The sequence below is a fragment of the Nothoprocta perdicaria genome, unplaced genomic scaffold (genome assembly GCF_003342845.1).
Source record: "Nothoprocta perdicaria isolate Ctin4 unplaced genomic scaffold, notPer1 scaffold_392, whole genome shotgun sequence".
Classification (NCBI taxonomy): Eukaryota; Metazoa; Chordata; class Aves; order Tinamiformes; family Tinamidae; genus Nothoprocta; species Nothoprocta perdicaria.
The window spans coordinates 355,268-373,016 of NW_020455635.1; the positions used below are offsets into that span (position 1 = coordinate 355,268).

A 17,749-nucleotide genomic window follows, 5' to 3' on the forward strand; every position below is an offset into this window, starting at 1 on the left:
TGGGAGAGAAGATATTTCAACCCCTTTTTGATTTATGGCCTACTATAGGATATTGAGACATTATTTACAATCGATATATGCTCCTGCAAGGCTCCCGCTGGAGCCATAGACCCTGCCTGTTAGAGTGGAGCCTGGTCAGCGTGCTCCCGTGGAAGTGCCAGCCCTGTCCTCCTGGAGCAGCCTATAAAGCCGCACGCAGCTGTATATCTTCCAGAAAACGGACCTGGTTACACATGTCTTTGGGCAGCTGACACGGGGATATAGTTTAGGGCTAAGACAGCAGCTCAGTAGCAGAAATCAGCATTCCTCACCCTTGCCAATAGCAAAATCTCTTGCGCAACGTGCTGAGATCCACGGCCTTAAAGGTGTAAAATGGAGTTGTTCAGTTGACTTATAATGGAACTGGGCCAATTTTGGAGCAAGGGCTGGATTTTATTCTGGGATTTTTATCTTTAAAGGGGGATTTGCAAACACTTTAAGGGGGGGGAAATTCATTCGGCGTAAAATTGTGTCCTGGCCAAATTCCAGTTTGGGTAATTACATTCTCTTTCTTTAGTGACTGCAGGACAAAAGGCCATTCATCACGCTCTAAACTGCTGCAAAGAGCTCCCGTGTTCCACCAGAGAAGTGGCTGCRTTTGAATCGAAGCAAGAAAGTTTTTTCCCCGTGAGCTGGGCTGCTCCAGAGAGTAATGGAGCTTGCTGCTATTTTAGGATCCTTCTGGGTGAGACATAGGGGCAAGAACATTGTCACGTGCTGATCACTCTCCAGCAAATTTGGGCAAGCAGTACATTCAGCAAAATAGCTTCCTTCCAGCCTCTCCTGGCTTTTCCTTCACCTCAAGGACATGCTTTGCTTTGCAAAGTGCCATCGGAGCTCAAAGGATCTTGCTAGAGCAGAGGGAGCCAGATTCTCCTTGCTGCAAACTTTCCATTTTGGCAAAACCTACAGGCAAGCAGTAGGGCTGCATCCTGCTGAGCAGGACTTGAAGACTTTGGGCTTCATGCCCCAGAGGACTCTGCTTCCCTCCTCCCTGGATCTCCCAATAGCCAGGAAAGAAACATTTGCACCCTTTCCTTCCCTTCCTAACGGGGAGAGGGGTCGCACCTATCTAGTGGAGCCCAGAATTCAGGAAAAGCAATCTAGCAACAAAACAACAGAGCGTCACTACCCGATTTCACTCTTTGCAGCAGCTCTCTGTCTTTCAAAGCAGAGCAAGGCCTCCCTGGTGCCAGTAACTGCAGCCTCAAGGATCAGAAGAGGCCATAGGAGGAGAGAGCAGCTACGTGAGGTGAGGGGCCAGGCTGGCACGAGCGTGTCTGCTCCCACCCGTGGGCTGACCCGTTGGGGAGCYGCTTTGGCCTGTGTGCCTTGAGAGTGGCCCTTTAAAGCAATTTGTAGACTGTTATCCTTTATCATTAACCTAATTAGTGTAATTGCCACCATTTATGTAATGAGTATAAATACTGGAGGAATCCCATAATTAGAAGATGTAATTAGGTAATTAATAGATGACATGGTAACAAAAATTGAGGGGAAATTTTGCAAGGTGGACACTCTGTGTGCATGTGTGCGTGTGTGTGTTTGTGCCTGTGTGTACATGACTGTTCCCTGGCGTTGGTCCTGCCAGGTTTGTAGCAGATGTGCTCTGCACTGGGGTCCGAGTTGTGCTTGATCTTTATGTTACACTGGCAGCATAAAGGGACCTTCGGGGGCAAGGAAAGGCTCTGAGGTCTGAAGGTGGCTTGATGTTGTGTTTGCTCTGTGATGCCGCTTTGCTACAGCCTGTCCTGATGGCATGATGGTCAGATCCTAGACGTGCAACGTGCTTGATAGGAGGAAAGGAAAGGATCCCTGTGGTTGTGCTCAGCTGCGTTATGGAGTCTTGTTTTAGATCACTTGTTTGTCACGCTTAGGAAAGTGAAGCTGGTTGAAGGGATCATCAGGCGAAGATTTACGGACGTTTTTTCCCAAATTAGGCTCTGAACATGCAARGAGGATGTTGACTTTGAAATGTCAGTGCAGCAGCCAGGTCATCTGTGACCTTTCAGCTGCCAGATTGCACTCGTCGAAACCAGGGCCCATCTAATTCTTCAAAAAGCTCTTAAACAAACAAACAAACAAAAAACACCCAGAGCAGATCAGGTTCCTCTGCTTGCTGCTCCTGCAGGGGGGCAGGTGGGAGGTCTGCAGGCTACGAGCCCAGGACTGTCCCCTGAGGGACCCCCAACTGAGGCGTGCTGGGGCAGGTTGTGCCTATGCGAGTGCTGCCTGAATCCTGCTGTGCATCCGAGGGGGACACTGGACTTGGAGGGATCTGGGGGGCTTTTAGCTGGGCTGCTAAGAAGGGGAATAACTCCCCTGCGTCTCGGCTGTGTGATTTCTCCTTTGGAGAGAGCCCTTGGCGTTCTCCACGCTGTCTCCGTGATGATTAATCAATAGTGGCTTATCACAAAAAGGGCCATCAACCTTGTTCCTTTTACTCCTGACCTCTTCTCCTCTCTTTTGCCCTGTGTCTTCTCCAAGAGTTTAGCTCGCCTGGCTTCCTTGGAGGCTCCCTGCAGCCGGCCAGAAGTCACCCAGGACCTTCAGCACCAGAAGCCCTGGCCTGCGTGCGAGGCCGCGGGGCGCCCGTGGGCAGCGGGTGGCCAAGGGCTGCCTAGTCCCCAGCCCCAGCAGCTAGAGGGAGATGTGGCCTCACGCTCATCTTTGCCATCGATTTCCTCTGCAACACCCAAGAAGCTTCCCAGGGATTAGGGGCCATGTAATGAGCCGCCTTAATGCAGGCTTCATTGCATGGCATAAGTCATTCCTGAGATCAAAGACCTCTCAAATGGCTCCTGCTGGATTTTTTTGCCGAAGTATTTCTTAGTCCCTGCCTRCATGGGAAGTTATACCAGGAAGGCTCTGTCTAGACATTATAATTCCAGTATAAAAAGGACCTTTTTCCCTTTAGCATAAGTTCTCTTGCAAGTGGCATTCACAAACGCACGGCCTGTTTTAGCAGTAAAGAGCCTCCCTGTAGCCGCGTGTTTAGATCTGTTGGGATTTCCAGCCTGGACTGCAYCAAACCCCGCTGAGATCAGCATCTCACGAGGCCGACACACTGTCCCTGTGTTCCTGCTCCTGCTGTGGCCCCGTCTTGTGGTGTCCAAAGTGGGCTGGGGTTTGGCAGCTGCGGGGTCAGAGGTGGTGCCTCGTGCCAGAAGTGAGCCAAGGGAGATGCTTCTGCATCTGGGGAGGCTTTGGCCTCCTTTGCCCCATGCTGCGGCTTCTCTGCTCCTTCCCTTGGGGCTGTCCCTGTGTGAGGTGGCTCCTGAACCCCGGCAGCGCCAGGGCACGGGCAGAGCTCCCTTGCAGGGCATCTCTCCGTTCSTCTCTTACACCCTGCTCTGCCTCCCTCTCTCAATTCACGGTGCYAGCCTTGTTCTAACCACCACAATGGGCTGTTTCCCTTGGGAGCACTGTTTAGGAAAGCCTTCTCCAKCTGAACCTCTTGTGATTCATCTAGGAAGCTGGTCTGGGAATTTATCCACTGAAATCTAAGTTTGCTAGGGCCATTTTGCATTTCAGTTCATCTTCCATGTAATAACTTCTGAATCCTCAATTATCAGATGTTTGAATTTTGTTCTGAAGCTTTCCAAGCTCTTGATCAGCCTGCCAGGCTGGCAGAGCTGACRAGAAGTGCTGTTTTTCTTCCCCCGTAATCAAGGAGTAGGACTGCCCAGAACTGTTTGCCTGACTGCTTGCTGATGAGGAGTAGCTGCCTTCCTCCCCTCTGGAGCACCCAGAATCAGGCAAGGGTCACTGCCATTTCCACGGGCTCATTCCTTGCCTTTGCACTTGCCAGGGATTACAACCACAGGCAAAACATTGATTTGGGTTTTTTGTGATGTTGTGTCCAAACCTCTGCCATCAGTGTGGGTAGCGGTGCTTTGTCCCTTGCTCTTTTCTGGTGAAGCTGTTTCCTGCTGCGCTTCTGCATCCTCTGCCGGGGTCTTGCCAAGTTTCATTTTCTCCCTGCATTCCTTATTTCCGGGTGTATCTTCCTTTGCTGATATCTCCCTCATCCTGTCTATTTTACCTCTACAGTCTTGATGCTTAGGGTGAAAAGTCCTTTTTGCTTGCATGGTTCCAGGCTTCAATCATTCCTTGGATCATCTCACCTGCTCTTTGCACTCTCTGCAGAAAAAAAAAAAAAAAACCCCTCTCCCCTGTTGTCTTTATGCTCCTCAGTGATGCTGAGCGTGTTAATAATGTCGTAGTTCTGGTCTAGTTTTGTGCACCTTCCCACTGATTCAGGTTTCTCTATCCAGCGTGGACCTGACGTTCTTTCCCGGCCGCATCAGGCTGTTTGCCCAGACGTGGCTCGTGGTGTCAGAGGTGGGTACCCAAGAGCGGGTGAAGGACTGGGTGCCATGGGAGCCTCATGCCCCCTTGGGCTCTCCTCACAGTCCCCGGGGTGGCAGCACTTGCTGTCTGCACCAAGGATGTGGTGCCTCTGCTCCAAGGATGTGTGTGCCTCTGCTCCAAGGATGGCAGCCCTGGAGGAAGAAGAGGGTGGGAAGCTTCCACTGGGAGTTGCTCGTTACCTTCCTCTTCAAGTTTCGTGCTAATTCAAAGAAAAATGTCTTTGAGGAAGTGACGTTGCTTGTGCTGGACAAGAGCATCCCAACGTTGGATTTTTTTTTTTCCTCCTAACTATCTCCACCTGCATATTTATTGTAAGTGAGGCGACCTGGAGTGTGTTACTGACCCATTACCCTGTGCTACCTTTGCAAGAAAGTGTTTAGATAATGAAACTGCATGAACTAGTCATTAATATCTTATAGGTCAGAGTTAAGGATGTTGCATTGTGATGAAATATGTATTTCTTCCTATTTCTTACGAAAATGGGCTTGTGAGACAGAGTAAGATTTATGGTGTTCTTAATTAGTTATTTCCTAGCTTTCAAAATGTTTGGGTTTCAGAGATGATATGATAGATAATTAACTTGTTGTCACAGAACGGCTCTTAAAACGAAATGCTGGCTTTCCAAATATTATTGATCTCAATGTATATGTGACGTATGCACGCCAGGATAGGCACACACACGTATAGGCCCATGCAGGCGACGGGCGCTCCCATCCGCAGTGTTCCCGCAGGAGAGCCCCGCTCGGCTGGATCCGGCCCCGGAGCCGCTCCCGGCGGGAATGGAGGCCCCGGCCCTGCGGACAGGAACGCGCGGAGGGAAGCGCTGCCGCAAGCGGCTGCTGTTTTTCTGTGTTTGTCCTCACTCTCCTGCTGGAAAGGAGACCTGTAAAGGGGAAGGCAGTTGGCACTCTGCCCTAGCACTTTTTCCCCGCTGCTAGTTTATGGTTTAACCCCAGAGTTTCTTTTCACTTGTGTTTGTATTAACCAGGGTTTTGGTTATAATCAGCAGGCACTAAATGCTGCGTTGGCTTTATGTGCTGCGGGAGCAGCCCTGCTCTCCTCCAGGCAGCGCAGCGTTCAGGAGGCAGGTTTATGGGATGTTATTTTTTCTCTGTTTTGCCCTAATAGCAGGACAGGACAGAAGCCCGAGTCCACCAAAGTCTTCTGGTAACGGCCTTTGGAAAGTCCTCCAGGCATCATCATGGCCTCCTGATAAGATGGTGCTGCTGAAAGGTGGACTTTTGTGTCCTTTTTCTTCTATAGTAGTAAGCTTAAACAAAGCATCCCTCAGTGCTACATCCCTTGGGAGCACTGGGAGAAGCTGGAGGGAAAGTCCTGGGAAGGCAAAGGGCACCTGCCCACTGAGTCCAATGGTCTTTGGAGGTGGTTCCTGAACCTGAGGCCATCCTGATGCCTTGCTGCTCAGGACTGCTGCACAGGGAGAAGAGGGGTCACCTGGAAGTTGAATGGTTTTCTTTTTTGTTTTTTTTTCCTTCAGTTTTCATGAAAGCTTTATAAATAACAGACAAAGCCCCTGGGGAAAAACCTCCCAACCAGCTGCCTGTTACAAGTACTCCAGGAAATGGGAGGCGGGGGAAGGAGGGAAGGAAGGCTAAACTGAGCGCACTTTATTTTTACCAAGGGCTATTTCAATCTGTTTTAACCTGTGTGGGAAAAAAAAAGAAAAGGGAAAAAGTCCAAGTCACGAGGAACTCCTGCTGGGCTGCAGGCCTCTGTGGAGCGGAGCTGCGCCGGGAGGTGACGGCTCGGACGCTGCCAAGGCCGTGGTGCGGATGAGGAACGCGGGGCCAGAGCCCCAGTGAGGTTCTGATGTTCTCCAGGTCTCCCAGGATCTGCCTGGCAAAGCTGAGAAATGAGCTTTGGTCCCTCCGGTCCCTTCAGCTGTGCAACTAGCAAAAAAAAAAAAAAAAAAAAAAAAAGAAAAAAAAAAGGGGGGGTTTAAATGAGATAAAAAGGAGGAAGAAAAGTCCATGGTATGAAATTCTGGAGGATGATCTGGAAATGAAATACACATCTTGAGAGCTGTGATGGAGCCTTGCAGGCCCGAGTGAATGCTCTTGGCCTCGCTGCGCATTCACCGCTGGTCCCGCTTCTTCGGTTTGATCCTGTTGAGCTGCTTCAAAGCCAAATGCAGAGTGAGTGACCCTGCCCTTCGTGGTGTGGCTGGTGCCCCAAAGAGGCCAGAAATTTTCCAGGGAAGCTGGAGCAGGCAGCAGCGAGCCTCGCTTTCCTGCAGGRCTCTGGTATGCTCCTGCTGTTGTGCTTGGGCCCTGGTGCAGCACGGCACCAGTTTAAGTTAAAAAAGCAAAGGTGCCAAAAGCAACCCCCTGCTTTTATTTTGCTTTAAAAAAAAAAAAAAAAACCCACCCATGACAACTTTTTTCCTCCCAACGGGCCCCGGCTAGCGCTCGCTGTTTGCAGTACCTGAGCTGGAGGCATTTAGAGTGACTTGGCAGCGTCCCTCTAATGTTCCCCTGGCRCTCTTGTGAGAGCGAGGGTGTTAACCTTGGTGTCCTGGCCACGGGCCAGGGTAAGTCCTTACATTCGGCCTCTGCCAGGGTGGTGTTTGGGTCTTGAATTTCTGAAAAGTAGTGGGAGCTGCTGTTGCATCGGCTCATGGTCAGCAGGGTGAAGCTGTCCTGAAAAGCGGTGGGAGAAGTGATAGCACTCGGTGCTCTGGAGGACCAATATTCGTTGCTCTTTGATGGCCTTTGTCCTCATTCTCATGTGAGCTTTTTTCTCATAAGTTTTATGTCTCTGCCCAGCCTAGGAACTCGGACAGCRTCCACCAAAGCCAAGTGCCCAGTATAAACCAGTACAGATGATGAGAGAGCAGAGACCCACCTCGTTTTTCCACCGTGGATTGACATGGCTTGCTGGAGAGCAATGGGGCAGATCCCTGGGGTGCAGGTGGCCATTACACCCTGCAGGACCTGCCTCCTCGGTGGGAGCTTTTCCTCTCCGACCCGTGAGCCCTTCCCGGTGGGGCCGGCAGCTCCCCATATCACAGGGGCTCGGGGATTTTCCAGCCGCCCCGCGCTTCCGCCCTCGCCTCGCCAGGCTGCGTGTGGGAAAGGATTTCAAGAAACAATTGACCAAATGAAACCTCTGTAATGCGTCTAAATACTCAAACACATTAGCCATGCCTGCCCAGCTCAGAGATAAATTAGMGCTATTATCACTAGAGCACAGACAAACAAACGGAGGGCTCTCTCCAAACAAGCCGTTCACTCAAGAGACAGGATTTACAAGGGTCAGGGAAGCAGCACGAGCTGCAGACACCTGCTTTCTTCTGAAACCTCTTTAAATTGGCCATATAGACTGGGGCAGAGGGAAGGGAGCGGACGCGGTGCTGCCTGTCGGGAGCGGGTGAGTCACGGCCGCGCCGAGCACCACGCTGTGACGTGCTTGCTGGCATTTCGCTCCGCTTGTCCATGGTTGAAGCTGGAAACTGCCCTCTTTCCTTTCCTTCTGCACGTGAGGACTGTGAGATGGAGGAGCTGGAGTGTATRTAGCATGCAAAGGCTTTTGTTGATTTTTTTTCATTTTTTGGTTTCTTTTTTGTCTTAGATAWTTTCTCAGTTTTCAAGGAGGGGTGAGGGAGCTGGTGGCACGGGAGTGTTAGGAGAGGTCAGCTCAAGTCAGCATCGTGGCCATCAGCACAACTGCCTGAAAAGRGTGAGCAGGAGCCAGGGAAAGCACTTTGAATTGGTTTTGCACGGCAGCTCGGAGGAAGGAAGGAAGGAGCAGAGGCTGAAAAGGAGAAAGAAGACCTTGTTCTACTGCTTCGGCTGCTCTGGGTGCCAGTGCTTGGGTGCAGTCCTGGGCTGCAATGGGCTGCCCATCTCCTCCAGGAGCCCTGGGGCCAAGGCGTGAGGTGGCTGGACCTGGGCGCTGGCTCTGGTGGCACCTTGGGAGACGGGCCACGGCCAGAGCAGGGATTCTGTGCTCGGCCAGCGCCTGGCCAGTGGGTCCTGGTGCAGCACGGGGGCTCTGCCCTGGCTCCAGCTCGCCCCGCAGCGCCTGTCCTGCGTGGCCCCAGGTGGGACCTCCTTGGTGGCAGGGATGGAGGGTGCTGTTCTCCTCCAAGAGATGCCCTTGAACCGTCTGGCTTGGCCCCGAACTGGAATGTCACTTTTTGAAAGGTGTCTGAGCTCCGTGCCTGACCTCCGAGTGAAGATGAATTTGCCATTTTCCCTTGTTAACTGGACCTGGAGATTAACTACCCTCACTGTTCAAAAATGTTTTTTATTTCTCATTCAAGGTTCCCTCATTCAGTGTTGTCAACCCTCACTATTTATTTGGGCTTTTGTTGCTTATCGTGCCGTTTACCTGGGAGCCTCACAAACGTGCCACTCTCAGCTCTTCGCTCTGGTGGTATCTGGGACTGAGTCACGGGGAGGATTTTCTTTGACTGCTGAGCAGACAGTGCCATGTCTCTTGCAAGGCGGAGGCACAAGCAGAATAAAGGCTGTGCTGTTAGAAGTGTATTTTTCAAAGCCTTTCGCTGTCTTGAGTGCGTGAAGTTCCCCCAACATCACCCCGACGTGTGGGCCTTTATTTAACAGCCTGGAGTCACGCCACTRTGGGCACCTTTTCCAGTTTACCGAAGCAGATGCTCCGGGCGCCGTTTCTGCCTCAGAGAGAGCCCGAGGGGTGCAGGTCGTCCCACCGCCAGCATCGCCCGTGGGACGRGCACCGGGGAGTTTTCCATCGTGCTGGACGGTTTCCTTTGCGGGTCGGGGGCTGCAGTGCTGGGCTGAGCTCCCTGGGCCGAGCTGAGGCGCGGGGGGACCCCCCGGCTCGGGCTCTCGCTGCCTTGCGCCGCTTTGGTCCTTCTCGATCCATCTCCTGGCGGTGTGGCAGGACAGAGACCTGCTGTGGTCGCTGCACAAGCCTATGAGCCTCTTCAGCGGGCAAATTGTAAACCCCAAGTTTCTAATGAAATGACAAAATCCATTGTTTTAAAATATTGAAATAGTTTCCCCTTTATTCCTTTCTCCATGTCTTTGTACTTGTAACAAAGAGCTACTTGTGAAGTTGGACCTAAAGCAAGGCTAGCTTTGGTGAATGAACCCCAGCTGGTTTTCTGGTGATTAAAAACTTCAGCAAACTCTGCTAATTGCAGCCTGCCTCCCTAAGTCTCTTCAGCCCTAGGAGTGAGGCCTCATGGTGTTCATCATTCCCAGGCTCCAAGTTGTAAGGACTGTTGCCCACCACATCTGCTTCTAAAAGGGCTTGGGAGGCTTCCTTAATAGGAGCACATTTCTAACTCCTGTGGATATTGCGGATGTGTGCACAGGCGCCCGCTCCTTTCCCGTCCACAAAGGAATCAACCAGGTGGTCATGCCCTGAGATCCTTAGGTATTTATATTATAAAAAGGCAAAACAAAAACCAGACTGCAGGTGCAGTGGTTGATTTCTTGGGGCTGGGCGAGGAGGAGGGAAGGCTCTGTGTGTGCAGGCCTGTGTTAAACATGCACAAGTCYTCCTGGATCCTTCAGTAGGAGATCCCAGGCCATCAACCTGGTCTGCTTCGCCCCACTACCAAGGCTGTCTATCAGTTACCCRGTGTCAGTGAGAAGCACTTTCCGAGGCAGGAGAAGCAGTGTGCTTTTGTATATTCTTTTTAAGGCTACAGCACGTTTTCTGTGAAATATGGGACCTTCTCTTCTCCATGTGTTTGGTTTGTGCTTATCTCTGTTCTTCACCAGTGCAGCGTCCAGCACAGCCATATCCCAGTCTTGCCTGGGCAGCTAAAACAGTGTAAATCTCCCTCCTCGGTGGCTTCTGTGGGCTGGAAGCTGGACACTGCACTCAGCTGTAGTCATGTGTCCAAACGAGTGGAGCTAATGAGCTGAAGTCGTGGAGATGTACGGACACAGGCTGTGACTCCGTCCCTCGGCAATGCGCTCCTCAAAGGATTAGGGGAAGCTTCCCTGGCAAACTGGGAAGGAGTCCAGCCTGGGGAGCTGGTGTGATGGGAAGTGACAGGGCTAGAAATTTGATTTCTGACTCTTTGGGTGCGTATTTCTTGCGAAAGAAGAAGAGGGAGAAGGAGGCAGGAGTCGTTTGAATCCTGCAATCATTAAAACCAATTCCCCTTTTTCCTGCCTCTGCCCACCTCCTGATATGTGTGTGAAACAATCTTTACAGCTACACAGCCATCAGATGGTATCGACCCGGCGGTGGAAATTGCTATTGACTGCTGCTGGTGCTGCTCTCTGCACTTCCGTGGCTTTTAAAGCGACACTCCTGAGGAGCCTGGGCTTTGCACAGGGTGCAGCTTGGCAAGCCCTGCCTCGCACAGGCCGGGAAGAGCGAGCACGCGTGGTTTGTGTGCACGTGTGTGCAGCAGATACCACAGCTCGTGCTTCTCTAGCCAGTGGGAGCACCTTAGAGCAGGCAGGGAGGTGTCCTGGCACCAGAAACACCTTATAGGATGATTTAGAAATTTGCTTTTGTCTGCCATGGAATCTTTTGTGTCCCGCTACAGATCCTCTGCACTTGTGGTGTCAGAACGGGAGCAGTCTCCTACCTTCTGAGGGTGAAACCCATGTTCCCAGAGGGACTGTGGGCCTGGATGCRTTGGATCCTCATTTTAAGGGACGCCTCTAACACTGTGTTATGAATTCATAGTGAATGAAGGCCCAGGTCAACTTTGGGCGAGCACAGATTCCCTGGCTGCCTTTGCTGCCCACCTCCGGGATGGTGATTGCACTTGGTGGGGAAGGCAACAGTTCAAAAACAAACACCACAACACTGCACTCCCATCCCTACAAAACCAAAAGGCTGCAGCTCTGCCTCACCTCCCGTTCCCCTCTGCTCTGGGACATCTCTGTTTCCCGGGATGTTGCTCTCATCTCTGTCCCATCCCCGCCCAGCTGCTTGGAGTCCGACAATCCCTTTCTGAGGGGACAGCAGGGACCTGGATGGGCACTTGCCCTCCCTACTCCTCCTTGGGCTCTGGCAGCGCCTTTCTCTCTGTCCTAATTCTCATATTGTTCCAGAAATAGACTATTCAAGTGGGGAAAGAACAATTAGCTGGAGGAAGGGGCCGAGCAGCCTGCAGCGCGGGAGGAGTCTCAGCTGTTTCATTCGAGGCCAGGGAGATGCAGGCCTAGCGGGGTCTGCCCAGCCCGGGCCCTGAAATTCAGGCTTCGCTGAAACACCCACTCGGGGCCTCTAAAATCACAAAGCCAGATCTTCACTGTGGGTAAATTGGTGCTGCTTCGAAGGAGGTTTTATTGATTTGCATCCTTTGGGGAGCGTCTCCAGCCTGAGACCGGGGGAAAGGCAGCGCATTAAGGCCGTCTGTAGCCTTTTGAGTTTTATGCGCCCTCCTTTYGTTTTCCTTCTCGCTACAGCCATGGTTCCTTCATTCCTAAGCGCCAGCAGGTATTTCCAGGCCTTCTCCTGCAGAGCCTTATGGCCTGGGCACCTTGACGTTTCTCCTTGCTAGGCGGAGGTTGGAAAGGTGGAAGCTCTGCTGGGCCTTTGCTCTGCTTCAGAGACAGCCACAGCCCGTCCTTCCTGGCCTTTCCTCTCAAAGAGAYGGTGCCTGTTCCTAGAGAAGGTAACCAGTGCCCCCAGTCCCTTCCAGCTCCTCGGAGCCACGGCCACCAGATGCTGCTGGAGTATGAAGGTACCCTGGTAACCAAGCAGCCTTGGATAGTTTTCTCTTTGCTCTGGGCTTCGTTTTCCTTATTCTTGGCTTTGACGCCTCCATGTAGCTTGGGAGTTGCAGGGAAAGAGGGTTTCACGGAAAGAAAATGCTACTTGGAAAGACACAAGTAATGTCAGGTAAATATTGTCATTTGGGCTGACTGAACAAGAATCCCAGCAATTAGGAGGTCTAAATAGTAATTGAAGAGAACGTCCCAGTTTTATGTGGCTGGCTATTTGAAACTGGTGCTTTTCCAGGTGGTCCAAAATACAGGGACATTACCGGGGAGGACAGTGCTGCGAGCAATAGACAGGATGTCCTGAGTGAAGCCTATCTGTCCTACAACCTTTGGTGTCTGCTGGGGGATGTGTTTCCTGGGCTGTGAAGAACCAATATGGGATGCAATCATATATCAGTGATTATATCGATCACTGTTGCAGATCTGTACACTCAAGGACACCGGTGCCTTTGGGAAGGTAGTGCTGTTACTGCTCCGGAGKCTGGGGAGGGCATTAAATGCATGGTGGTGTCTGCATGAGGTGGGAAGCGTCTCTGTTTTGGGGAATGCTAAGGCCACGCTCAAAACAATTAGTTGAATGGAGCTGAGTAAAGTACAGGCAGRCCCAGACTGATAATAAGCGAAGTGCTCAAATGTGGCAAGTTGGGGAAGAAGCCAAATGAAAATGAGATGAAAGGCTATGGTCCAACTCTGGTAGTGTGTAGAAAGGCTGGACAGCTGACAATAGGAAACCCTGCAGGAACACCGGGTCAAAGCCCCAGCTAGAGCGATTGGAGGAATCTGTATGCGGACATGCCAAGGGGGTAAATTTTACCGGAAAGAGAGTCAGCAAGTTTGAGCTGTTGGCTTGCTTACAGTAGAGACCAGCATTGGTTTCTGTGACCTCCTTTCCCTGGCAGCTGTGCTTGGGGTGGAGATGGCCAGCTTGAGGGACGCGTGGGATGGCAGGGCTGTCGCTCAGAGCAGCAACAGTCTCCTTGGTGTGAGGTGTGTGCCTAGGAGAACACCTCAACTTCACTCTTGATAACTGGGGTGGGCAGAAGGGCTTTGCTCTTTCTGTTGATAGATAGGTCTAACCTGGGTATTGGAAGTTGTTTTCTAGGTAGCCCTGTTCTGTGCAGATAAAATCCAAACCCTGGTGTTGAGGCCTCTTTATTGCAGCCTTTCTCAGCCTTAGACTCAGCTGTGGAAAGCTCATGAGAGAAAAAAATGCTTTCTGCCTGTGCATGAACTCCATAAAGACCACTTGGAGGGAGCTGCTCCGAGGGAAAACAGCCCCAAATCATGAGTGTCCATCCGAGACATGAAAAAATGTCATTCTAGATACCTATAGTTCACATGGGGCAACAGAGGCTTCTTTCAGAGTCACTACATTGAAGGCAGTCACTGCATGATCACATCTAGGTGCCAATTTCTCTCTTGCTGCTGCTTCACAGAAGCAAGGCCTTTCCTTTTCTCATACCTCCATTCCCCCATCAGTACAAGACAGTAGGGACACACCTTCCTTGTAAAGCACCTGGAATGAGACTTTTTGCTAAAGCGGGCCCACACTGATGGTGGTGAAGAGAAGGTCTCATTTGCCATGACTTGTGAGATCTCGTGGAGAAGCTGTGGACTGTAGTCATGTGCCTGTCCCTCTAATGTGGCTTTTGCCTTTGAAGAGTGCCTTGCAGAATGGGAGACACATTAAATAAGAGTGGATTTAATGGCTGTTTTGTTACCCTCTAAGGAACAGCCCTATGTTAGCTGAAAGAAGGAGAAAGATGTTGTTGTTGCTGGATCTAGAATGGACCTGCTTTTATTGTAGGACTCTGGTTTTTTGTCAGTACTTGCTCTGATAGCTTTTACCTGACTTGTTTTCAAGATCCATGTTGAGAATTTTCAGTCTTCAAAACCAGTATATCTGCTGAAATTCGAATCTGGGGTCTGGCAATATGTGCAAAATGATTTTATAAGTGGCTTACTACAATGTAGAAGATGCAGAAATCAGAAATTCTTTAAAGGTTATCACATTTTTATTTCTGAGAGGGCAGAGAATTGACTTTAAACAGTGGTGTTTTCTTTTCAATTATAGACCTTTTCCCAGGGAAAAAAAATGCAGGAGTCTTTAAGAAAGAGCATGTGATCACGATTAAAAGATGTATTGTGCTGTATCAGGAGGTAGCATTTAAGCTGAGGAAAGACTGAATATGGACTATAACTCATTGTAATTACACCATCCATTTCAAACATGTAAATATGTTTGGTAGCACTTACATGTTTATGTCAGCTATTGGGAAGAGCCGTTTTCCTTTTTGGTAAACTTCTGATGATAAGAATTTTGCTCTTTGCATCTGAATTAAGCAACAACCATCAAGTTTAGACACAAGAAGCTGATCCTCTCTCTTATGGTTCTAGTACTTTATCCCTATTAAGGTTGTTTGGAATAATATTTGTGAGAATGGTGCCAAAAAATGCATTGCTTAAACAAATACACCCTTTACCCCACCGAGGCAGTGTAAAGGGCTGGACATGAGACTGGGAATCTGTGTGAGACTCTCCCACCGAGGGGCTGAATGTGCACTAGCAAATCACTTCTCATGCCTCTTTCCCCCTCCATTAGACAGGAATAATGATATTTAGCTCCTGAAAGGGCTTTGAGATCTACAGATTAAGAGGGCTCCATAAGAGCATCCAGGTACTTTGCTGAGGTCTAACACACAAACCCTGCAAAAACTTGAACGCTGATTTAAGCTGACACTATGAGTGAAGTCATGTCTCTGCTAAAATTGATGAGAAAAATCTTTAAGCTTCTGGGGATTGGGGTCTTCTGCCAGGGGAAATTATTCTGAGCCTACTTCCCTTCCCTTCGCCACTTTCTTTTGTCTGGTGATAAAAGAGAGTAAGAAAGAAGGCTAATAACTAAATTGACAAATAAACATTCCGTTCAAAAAAAGCTGCACAACATTTCCAGGAATATTTAAGAATCTCCCTGAAAACCAATTAGGAATTTAAACTCTGCTGCATTTCAACCCAAGAGAGACCATCCATAAGGAGCTTGTTGGGTTGTTACGGCTGCGCTGGCTCTGCTGGAAATGGGAAGGGTTGTCTTTTTTCTTTTCTTTTTTTTTTTTTTTTTTTTTTCCCCATGGAATCTGTTAAGGGAAAAATGCAGAACACGGAGGCAAATGAACTCCCTCCTGCTGAAGGAAGGTGGGTATTTCTGTGGGTGTTTTCATTATAGGGGCGGGAGGGTCTGTGGTTGGGATGGCCACGGCACAGCGTGGCCCGGTCCTTGCACCGGGCACCTATATACATTGCACAATGCAATCTATACATCATCCATCTCCAGCTCTTCAACTGTTGGATAGCAAAGCAAAATATCCTRCAGAACTGTCGTGGAGGGATGGCTGCCACCAGCCCCGGGAAGATCCTACTCATGGATGCTCAGAGMAACGGGCTGTGTTTGGCCTTCGTTTTCGTGTCTTCCCTTTGCCACAGTCACGATGCATTAACAGCAGCTTGATTTACATTTAATAAATAATAGGAGTGATGCTAAGGAGCCAAGGTTTTAAACAAGGGGCTCCTGTAAACATTTTCTTTGGGAATCTGTGATAAACCAAAGATAGCATTAGATGTACTTACAGGGCGCAGGGAAGACAGGCTTGGAATGGGTCCATCTGCTTCYCCATTGAAACAAAACCACTTTATAACAACCGCAGAGGAAAGGAAGCGATGCAGCTTGGTGTATACACTTCTACTACGTGTGGTGGAAATGTTTATTCTTTATTTCAGAAAGATTTAGTGGGTGTAGAGATAATAGAGCATAGTGCTTGCTTGCATCGTGGGGAAGGAAGGGGGCAGTATTTGGGTTTTAAGGGAGTCCAGCGTTGACTCCCGTGGGGAACATTTTCGGTAATGCCTATTGCAATCCCAGACACTTGGGAGGCAGAGGAAACTGCCTCTCCGGAGGGGTGTTGCAAAGGCCCTGGGATTAGTTAGATCTAACAGGAAGGATTTTACATCCAGCAGATGGCAAAGGCCGTTCCTGCCCTGCCCAGTTGCTCCCCATGGGTCCCATGCTGGAAAGCTTCCCACGTGGCAGGACCCGCAGCCTCCTGGGCGACTTTTCCTTCTCCATGGGAAATGCTGCCGTGCTGGACCCACACAGAGCTCATCTCCATYTTACCCCTTGTGTGCACCATGCCCCGCTGCACCTATAGCATCTTCCTACACCTACAGACCTATAGCATCTTCCTGCTCCCATCTTCTTGTATCAACTGGTTGGTCTGAGGTGTCTCAGTGTGGGAATGGGGGAAGAGACTTGTCCACGAGGGTCAGCCAGACACCCTGTCCGTGGGTTCTGCTGGCCCTGCGGCACCGTGGGCTGCTCAAGGTGGAATAGGAGAGACCCTGTTCTGACCTCTGGGGATGGGGCAGTTCCTGCAGGATTCTTGGACAACGCGGGTCTAGACTTGGTGTGTGAGCGAGTCAATAGATGACTAAGTGTCTGGAAGTGTGGAACTTTGGAGAGGAGTCTTCTGGGTCATGTGTTTTGCTTGGATTAAGTTCTGTGTTCGGTGAAGTCATGTAGATAATGGATATTTTCTTCCTTTTTTGGGCCCTTTAAAAGAAAGTAGAAAAAATATAGATATATTTTGGGTGAGAAAACATAAAACTTTGAAAAAAAATTGGCAAATCATGGAGAAAAAAAAAGAATGTGTTGAGTGAAACATTTCACAGTGACAAAAATCAAAACATCTCACTTTGGCTTCACGCACTTTAAAACATTTTAATGGTTCGCAAGGAAATTTCAAAATGAAGTCATGTTTTGCTTAAAACACTGGAAAGTGTTTCATTAAAAAAAAAAGAAAAGAATAGTAGAAGCAAAGCTACATTTTTTTTCCTTTTCTTTTTTTTTCCTTTCCTCTTCTTTCTGATGAACTGGATGAGTCTTTTCCCAGGCTCTGGTGCCACCGGGATCAGGACATGGCCTTTCTTCCCYTGTGGTACAAGGGTCCTGAGACTCAGCAGCCTTCAGATCTGCGAAAGGGACAACATGAAGAAATCCTCCTCCAGGCAAGAAATTCTTTCAACCTAAGGTCTGAATAGCAGCGTTTGCTGGGGCCGTAGGCCCTCTGCTAGGCTCTCCTGCCCAGAGCGGCCTGGCTGGGCTGGCCACGAAGCGGGCTGGGCCTCTTGGTGCCCGTGTGGGTCCTGCTGGGGCTCGGGTGAGGAACGCAAGGTGCTCGTTTTGGGGAYRTGGGCTTTGCAAGGCGCTCGCTCTGGGGGACGTGGGCTTTGCAAGGCGCTCGCTCTGGGGRMSKKGGSYTTKSMARGSSSYYSSYYYKGGGGACGTGGGCTTTGCAAGGYGCTCGCTCTGGGGGACGTGGGCTTTGCAAGGYGCTCGCTCTGGGGATGTGGGCTTTGCAAGGCGCTCGCTCTGGGGATGTGGGCTTTGCAAGGCGCTCGCTCTGGGGACGTGGGCTTTGCTGCCCTCCCTCCTCGGCCCAGACGGGCCTCTTGTCCCCGCTCGGCCACCAACCGCCGCCGCGGCAGGGCGCGAGGTGCCCGTGCGTGCCTGGGGCAGCGCCCGCCCGCACTTCCAGTCCAAGCAGCCCGGTCCCCTTCCCCGCGGTGGGCCAGCCACA

General features: G+C 50.4%; 1 long non-coding RNA gene across 2 annotated transcripts in view; it reads left to right on the plus strand.

The window, feature by feature from the left end:
• LOC112952157 overlaps positions 1–1,287 on the plus strand; it is a 46,514-nt gene extending 45,227 nt beyond the window's left edge. The window contains exon 8 of one of the 2 annotated variants that reach the window (XR_003250338.1): positions 557–1,287. This is a non-coding gene — a long non-coding RNA (uncharacterized LOC112952157). The remainder of the gene's footprint in view (positions 1–556) is intronic. The other variant, XR_003250337.1, reaches the window with a different exon arrangement.
• Positions 1,288–17,749: the final 16,462 nt, after the last annotated feature.